Source organism: Sturnus vulgaris, chromosome 7 (genome assembly GCF_052056855.1).
Source record: "Sturnus vulgaris isolate bStuVul1 chromosome 7, bStuVul1.hap1, whole genome shotgun sequence".
NCBI lineage: Eukaryota > Metazoa > Chordata > Aves > Passeriformes > Sturnidae > Sturnus > Sturnus vulgaris.
Window position 1 is genome coordinate 24,722,468 of NC_142249.1, and position 8,888 is coordinate 24,731,355.

At 40.3% G+C, this 8,888-nt stretch overlaps 1 long non-coding RNA gene across 1 annotated transcript in view; it reads right to left on the minus strand.

Annotated features, from left to right (window-relative positions):
- LOC148223214 (uncharacterized) overlaps positions 1-8,132 on the minus strand; it is a 33,244-nt gene extending 25,112 nt beyond the window's left edge. Inside the window, exon 1 of the long non-coding RNA XR_015804893.1 lies at positions 8,018-8,132. This is a non-coding gene — a long non-coding RNA (uncharacterized LOC148223214). The remainder of the gene's footprint in view (positions 1-8,017) is intronic.
- Positions 8,133-8,888: the final 756 nt, after the last annotated feature.

The window sequence follows — 8,888 nt, forward strand, 5'->3', positions numbered from 1 at the left end:
ATTTACTCCTTAGATATAAGCATACCAGCTAGTCTCCAAAATGTCTAATGACTTCTTTGGTCAATTCACAATAAGAGCTTGGCTTCTCACACATCTGGTTGGAATTACTTTTTTCAGAGGCTTTTCACAGCACCTAAATTCAGTCTGACACCGGCCATGAAGCTCCTGTTTACAATTGCATTGTGGCATTACTATCATATGCCTTCACCAGTAAGGTGTTACCACATAAATATAAAAGATATATAATTCTCAAAATTACTAGCACAGAGCTAACTTAAGAGATAAGTTGACCTTATTAATGAATTCTGGAGGAATGTGCATATCTAACAAATATTCTCTATTAGTGGGTGCTACAACATAAATTCTTAACCAAAATTATCTTTAAATAATATCACCTCTATACAAGGAGCTAGCAGAAAAGTGATAGACAATAGACTTTAACAAACCTGTCTGGTTTTCTGACTCATACTAAAGGTCTGTAATTTACGATTTAGAGGTCAAAACCTGCCCCACACCAGGTGTTTTATCAGTGCTCCAGAAGAATCTTCCAGGGAAAGCCAATTGCATGTGAGCAGGTTTAAAACATCACTTGGAACGTTCTGGTTTACAGAATCACGGAATCATCAAGGTTGTAAGAAATCTTCAAGATCATCTGTTGCAATCACCAACCCAGCACCACCATAATCACCCCTAAACCATATCCCCAAGTGCCACATCCAGACTCCCCTTGAACATTTCCAAAAAGAACTCTACCACCTCCCTGGAAAACTTATTCCAATGTCTAACCATTCTTTCAGAGATTTTTTTCCCTAATATCTGATCTGAACTTTCCCTGGTGCAAAGTAAGGCCATTTGAGCAAAAAGGTTCATCATTTTGCTTTAGACCAAACCCCACCTCACTACCACCTCCTTTCAGGCAGTTGTAGAGAGAGCCTACTTTTTGGATTATACCCTGCAGAGGAAGTATTTTGCAAAAAATATACAAAAAATGTGTGATGATATTGAAAAGACAGCAGTAAGGTTTTCATATGGCAATAAATTCTAATTTAACTTCATTAAATATCCCAGAATCTGTGGAAAGGTCTGGTTTAGAAATCATTAAGCAGAAACATAAGTTCAAACTTGAAGAAATAGTCTAATGGAAGAAGATGGTTGTCACTAACAGGAGATGTTCAATGGCACACAATTACCAGCATACCTCTATTAAGAATCAAGAAAAACAGGGGGAGGTTTAAAACTCTGACTACCAAAATCCCTCATGCATTCAAGGCATGCACTGGCTTTGGTGTACACACAGGTACTATAGAGTGAAACACTAAATGTGAGAGGGAGCTGCTGAAGAAAGTAATGTCTTCAAAGCCTGAGCCATGGAGAACCAAACACCTCTGCCAACTAACTTCGAAGCAGAGCCTGAGCCAACACTTCTGTAAAGACAGGGTGAGCACTGAAAACTTGTAGCATATGCTGCTATTTACATAACTAATTGTAGCATGCACAGTCAAAAAACAGCCTCTAGCTTTAGCATATACATGCAAAATAATTGATTTTATTATGTACAGAAAATTAGAAGCTGTCAGAAACAAAGCCACTAGTAACAGCCGCAAGGAAGAATTTCGAAGTTTCATCGCCTAGATTGCAGAGGCTAGTCTTCACACAGTTGTGAGGTTTACAGCTAGAATATAAATCTAGACAAGATTCAGTGACAGCTGATACCCTATCCAAGCTTTCGGTAAAACTGACATACACACACCATAGACTGATGGTGGAGACACTCAAGAAAAATATTCCCAGTCTCAGACTAGCTGTGGTTTGTCATTGCAGGCATTGTGATACAAGATTACACTTTTCAAAGGATGTTGTAAATATAATAATAACAACCTAATCTTGCACAAAATAAAAAGGAAGAAAAATATGATGGTGTGGAATAAAAGCACTAGCTGAGTTGCTCCCAAATCTCTGATGAATAATAAGAGGGTACCAAGATGGGGAAAAACACGGAAGAAAAAGCTGCATTACACTGACAATTTTTCTATGGGAAAAAAAAAAACAAAAAAAAACCCATAAACCTCAGTATTTCTCAGGCAAAACAGCACATATGTATAACCCAAAAATGTGCATAATAGTTATAGAATGTTCTTCTATCATTCAAAAATAATATTATTTGAAACAATATTTAATCCTATAGATTAGTTCTGTATTGGCTTAACATGACACGCTTTTTTTGCAATTACAGACTGAATGACAATTTTTTACGTGCTTAAACGTTTTTATGAAATAACAAATTTTAAGTACGTTATTTTAAGATATCCTCTTGCCAGTAACCTTTTTGAAAATGGTATTAAAATTCTAATTTTTTTGTCAAAAAGCTATTACAAATCAGCAGAGGCCCCATAAATTTTAATGCAACACCCATAAAAATAGGACTTCACCTGTTATATGCTGCTGAAGAAAAAACTCAGAAACGGACACTGATTATACAACTACAAATGCTAAAAATGTTTTACATTGTAGATTTTTATGAAATGTGTCATGTTAAATGTTTCATATGAGGTAAACTCTTTACAATCACAAGAAAATGTATGTAAATGTAAATTTAGAAGTTTGGGTACATAAGAAAGCAGCCTGGTATGGATCTCCCTCCTCTTCACTAATTCTGAGCAAGGCTTTCCTGGTTCAAGCATTCTCCAGAGAAGGAGTTGCAGGAGAAAGCACCCGTCTGCATGCTCTGGTTCTAAATACAAGAAGCTTGGAAGAACCAGTGAAGTGCCCCTCAGTCAGGAAAAGGATGGTGGAGGGAAAGGCAGGGTCTGGAGCTCCTGGGAGGCTTTGGAGATCTATCAGGGGAAGAGACCTGGGGACTGCTGGTGTATGTGCATCAGCTTGGAGCTCTGCTGCTTCACCAGCCAGGAATTCAGCGATCGCATGCATTATCCCGAGCAGCTCCGAGAGAGCAGGTTTTGGGCTGGAGATAAGCCCATCTCCTACCTGCCTGTGAAAGGGATCACCAGCTTCCTGCTGTCCTGCCCTTGCACCCACCAGCCTGGCAGCCTTTCCCATGCAATAGCACCATCACCATCCAAGTGACTTCAGAGAGCTGAGCTGACAGCAAAACAACCCTCGTGAAAAGGGTTGAGTACACAGAACTACACTTCAAATCTCCTAGATCCTTATCCTGAGGCAACTGTAGATATTAAAACAAATTCAAAATTAAATATAGCTACTGTTTAGCACATTGTGTATTTAGCACAGGCATTGCCCTTGTCCCTCTATAACTGGGAAATGTGACCGCAGTGACAGAACTGCATTTTAATTACCAGGAGGAAAAAACCACCCCAAAACCCACAACAGGGAGTACTGCCAAAGCAGAAGAGACTTGGGCCCTGATCCTACAAAGACTTATGTGCACATATACACTAAGCTTTACGCTGTTACAGGACAATCATTTGTGTTGTTTCTCCAGTTACAGTGTATTTGAAAAATAAACATACACCGGTAGTGGACTGCTTCAGGGTTTGACCTTTTAGGTTACATCTGACTAAATGGCCTATAGGGCAGTATGGTCCTGAAGAAATCTTACCTTCACATGCCATTAAAATAAATTACGCTCATTTTTATAGGCCCGTATTTTATTTCTGCCATTACATTTCACATTACTATAGTTTACATCTGTGCTTGTACAAATGAATCCGTTTGTGACTTTAAAAAAAAAAATTTAAAAATAATTTTTATTTATATAGTGATGAGAAAGAAGTTATGAGTGAACAGTATATAGAAATGCAGCAACTAAAACACTGAAATATTTTAAAATACAATGCTAAGTGTTAACATCAGAGAGTTCTTTAGAATTTAACACAAAGGAAAAAATGAGCTACACTAGATAGCACTTCAAAGAAGGTGTAAAGGATTTGGGCATTACAAAAGCCATTACAAAAGCCTAAACACTTATAAGAAGAATTGAAATATCTGGTTAACTCTTTTCCATTCAATTTCTGAACAATACTTTTATATTAAAAGAATATAGCTGGCCTAAACTTTACCCTCAGAAGAGGGCAAGTTCTTGTATTACACACACCAAACAAATTGCTTTTGATTCAATTATTAAGACAAATCATCAGAGTCGACCTTGACAATAAACAGAAAGGAAGTTTCAATTATTCTTACAATCTAAACAGTGAAAAACAAAAATGTAAGATATCTATTGATGTTTTTATTATTATTTTTCCACAGGAGAAACAAATTTGTATATCAGTTTGTGTATCAATTAGTACTTGGTCCCATCCTTTCCATCAAGCAGCACCTGCTTTGGATATTATCTAAACCTAGAGGAGACAATCAGATTGTTTCAATACAAAGCAGCATTGAACCATTGAAGCCTTGAAATGACATAACTGTACACCAGCTGAGGATTTAATCCATGCTATTCTGACCCTAACTCTGCAAAAAATGCCATCCTCAATGCATGACTGAAATAACTGCTCGATGATGTGCCCAAGAATAAAACTGTAAAAAGTGTGAAAGTCATTTAGAACCACAAGCACTGGAGAGTTTTCGGTGAGATTTTCATAATTTCTAAACACAGGTGACTAAACCCCTTGGAGATTTTTGAAAAATGTCCCTACCCTCATCGCTGATGCACAATAGGTTCCATAGGAAAATCAGGAACTGACGATAGAAAGCAAAGCCCTTTAACTCTTCCTCAATACCCTGCATCTAATTCAAGAGAAAGGTTTCTCCCCCTAATATAAGAGTAAACTGAGCTTCCAGGAGAGAGCTTTCACAAAGCTTGAAGTAACACCTATGTACAAACCCGTCATGCTTTAGAAGTACAGTGGGAAAGCAGTGGGAATGTGGGGAGAGGGGAGATGGATGCAGTGTGAGGAGCAGCTCTTGCTCTGTGTCACTGTGGCACCGCAGATCTCAGTTAATGACGTGCAGGCACCGATCGATGGCAGAGCGAGAGGCAAGGCAGGAGATGCTCCTGCCAGCGACTCGAGTGGACTTCCCAGACAACGCAGGATGGGCCACAGCTTTCCCCAGGGCCAGAGAGCAGCCACCATATTCCTGCAGTGTCTCCAGCAGGAGGTCTGGGACTGAAGGATGAGAGAGCAACACCGATATTTTAATTTGGAAGCCAAAAACGTGACAGCAAACGTTTCCACATAGGGAAATAAGCTTTAATCAGGGTGTTGATCAATCATAAAATACCTTTTTTAACTTACATTTATGATTTCAGTTTTATTCTTCGTGGGTGGGTGGGTGTCTTCATCTAAACTAGGACACCTTTCGGGAGCATAAAATTTCTTTCAACTCAAAATATCCGTGTTGCTCTTTCACCCTTCAGTCCCAGACCATTATCTGCTTTCTGGATAAACAAAAGCAGTCAATGTGTAACTAAATATGGAAAAAGAAAGAAGCTTACTTAAAAAACTGGATTCCATAGCATGGCCCACAGAAATTGACATGCCTTTAGAAAGTTTAATTTATGTGCCAGTGGCCTCAGTCAAAAAAAATTACCCAAACAAGCAAAAAAATTATATTTCGAATGACTGAAGTGGGAGCTTGGATGATGTGCTTTGGTAACTCATCAATGTTTCTGCTATATTAAAAAAAAATCAAATTATTAAATGTATCCTAAATCAGTCAGTCACTTCAAGGTACATGACTATCACAATTATTGAAAAAGGCCTTGATCCTGAAAACATTTATGTCTGTGAATTTTTAGACAAGTGAATAGTCTTTGTAGGACTGACCTCTTACTTTACGTTGTTCACACATATGAACTTGTATGCACGATCAGAGACTGAGGCAGAAATACACATTTACAAGCTATCAACATTTTACCTAAAATGTCTCTTAAAACAGATTCAAAGTCATTACCAGCTGTTTCTTATTTAAAGCTTAATATCCGTGTAATAATATAGACAGTTTTACACAGAAGTATCTGAAGTTTTTTAATCCTTTTCACCTTCAGTTAAAAAAAAAAATGGACTAAAAAGTCATCTTAAGACCAAGAAGATCATTCATACCCATATCAGCCCCTTAGAATTAGAAACACTCCAACTATGACAAATCACAGTGATAGCATGAATAAAACATCACAGGTTTTATTGTGTAATATATTTTATAAGATTAAAAGTTACATCTAATCAGCAATGGCAGCCTTGGATTGCAATGGATTCATATTTATTCTACATGCAAAAAGTAAAATATTACATATGCCCAAAAATTTAAGAGTTAAATATATAAATTTCAAACAATATCTGTTTTTTTTCAGACATAAATATTTGAACAAATGGGCTTCAAGAGACCATGCTCTGAAATAAGAGATGCTTTTGTTTGCATTTCCAGATTAATACACATTCTGATAAAAGCATGAAATGTTACCAGTAAGCTGTGCGGCTCTCTAGACCTACCACAAATATATTATCTGGAAAAAGCTGGGTACTGAATGCAAACAGTCTGCTGCCTTCCCTCTACTTATCACTCTGCTGTTTCAATCTCTTTTTCGTTGACTTTGCCCCCGTATCTTAGCAAGTGACACATTCCCTACTGAAAACCACATTTATGACAAGTTTTAATACTTGGAATGTAAACTTGTGTCCATTCTGCACAGAAAGTACCTGGAAAGTGTACTTTCAGCAAAATCCTTTCTTTCTGCTTTTCCCAATACACACACAGTCTTTTTTTGTATCACAGAGATTTTAAAATTGTCCTATGCAATTTAAATAAGATTTCCAAAAACAGTACACCCTTTTTACAGAGAAAAATCAGAGCATTTCCAGTTGACAAAGTAATTTGCGAGGGACATGCAAAGCACCTGAAAAAACAGACTGCAATGAAAACCATTTTAACTATAGCAACAGCACTCACTGCATAATGTTAAAAGGAAAATTATGCAATTAGGTCTCTTATCAGACTTATGAAAATTCAGATTATGCCATTTGGGGAAATAAAAAAAGAAAAATCATTGTTCACCACATCTCCCTTGAGCACTACCTAGGGGAGGGGAGTGATGACCAGACAGTGAAAATTAAGAAGAACGTGTCCCACCTTACGCCTATTCTGCCAATCTGTCGCAGTTGTTCTTCTAGCTCCATAGGTTTACATGATTTTTTTCCCTAATTTTTTTCTTTTTTTTCCCTTTTTTTTTTTTTTATGCTGACAAGTAATACAAGACAGATTCTTGCCTTCTTAGGATCTTGCAATCTAGTTTAGACATAGCACGTCAAGTGGTGATGAAAGAAGGTTAGGGTGGGTTTGAAAAGATGAGGATCCCAACAGTAAACGATGCAGAGACATCAGTTTGGTAATGTACACATGTTTTGCATGATTCATTGGACCAAAATGGCCAAAGGAACTTAAAAACCTGTCAAAGGCATCTTTACCTCTGACCTACCTAGTCATCCATCTGCTTCCTCATACTGTCAATCAAAACCCTCCCATCCTTCTATTACACACATTTTCCACAACCATTTCTCCTCCAGCTCTTAAAAAATATCTTAGCAAACATTTCAATCAGTCATTAAAAACCTTGTTAAAATATGCAATGTGTCATCAAATATGCATAGCGTACTCGTGCAAAATCTGTAGAGCTTAAATCACTGTATTACATTTGATATAGTATTAATGTGAAACATCATAGAAAGTATTACCAATAGGAACTTTGAATTATGCTCTACAGATTGAAACTTGATTTTGTGTTATATTAAATAGAGGAAGGGCAATTTAATAGATTATTTTACATAATAATTAAATTAAAACCCATTCAGCATGCCTAGAACAAACTACATATCAAATTCATGCAATTAATTGCTGTTCTAACAAATTCATACACGGGAGTTTGCTTCAACTAAACTGCACAGGCTTCAATTTAAACACACCGGGTCAAAACCCTCACATTCGCTCCTCGGTGAACGCAAACAATTTAACGGGTTAGTAAACATACGTTTAGCAGATATACAAGTGCACCTCTAAAAATAATATTCTAAAAAATGATAATAGTAATAAAGTGACCTACCGACAGGAAATAGCCTGTTTAACTTCTGCAGCCCTTATCTCTTCCAGTCTCTTGCACAAATAGTTACGGAATTATCCTGTCGAAATAGTTATGGAATAACATCAGCCACTCACGCACAGGAAAGAATTTTGTTCAGACCTGTCACACGTTACGCATTTATTCCAGACCCGCTGGCTAAGCCCCGCTCAATAAAACTTGCGGAAGCTCCTGAGGAGCGGTCTGCCCGGGGTGCCTGCCCGGCGGGCAGAGCCCCGGCCCCGCGGGCAGAGGGGAGGCGGGCGGGGAGCGCCGCGGTGCCTCGGGCCGCTCCCTTTCCCCTCTCGGGGGGCAGCGCAGCGGGACTGGCAGCGCCCGGGGCAGAAGGGGGCGGCTTCTGCTGGCCGAGAGCGGGGAAGGAGGGCCGGGAACATGCCATGGGTTATTTAGGGTGCGGGCAGCCCCGGGCAGGGCGCCGGGACAGCCCCTGACGGCGCCGCAGAGGGGGCAGCGGGGCCCGCCGGAGGCGGAGAGGTGCGGGCGCTGCGCGGGGGGATGCGTGCGGCGCCCCGGCCCCCGTGGCTCGGGGAGAGGCGGCCGGGCAAAGGCGAGCGCCACCCGCGCTTCTCCGAGGGGCGGTCCCGGGGGCACTGCCCCCACGGCCCCTCTCCGAGTGGCCTCTCGGGGCAGGGCCCCGAGCCCGACGGCACCGCGGGGCTGGCACCGCTCCCCGCAGCCGGCACAGGTCGGCGGCCGCGCTGCCCCACGAGGGCGGCGGAGGCGCTGACCGAGCAGGGCCCCCCTCGGGCCCCGCACCTTAGCGGGGGTGGAGGGGATGGAACGCAATTGGGGTGCTCAGGTGCCCGCCGTCGGTACCGTGACAGGACAGAACACC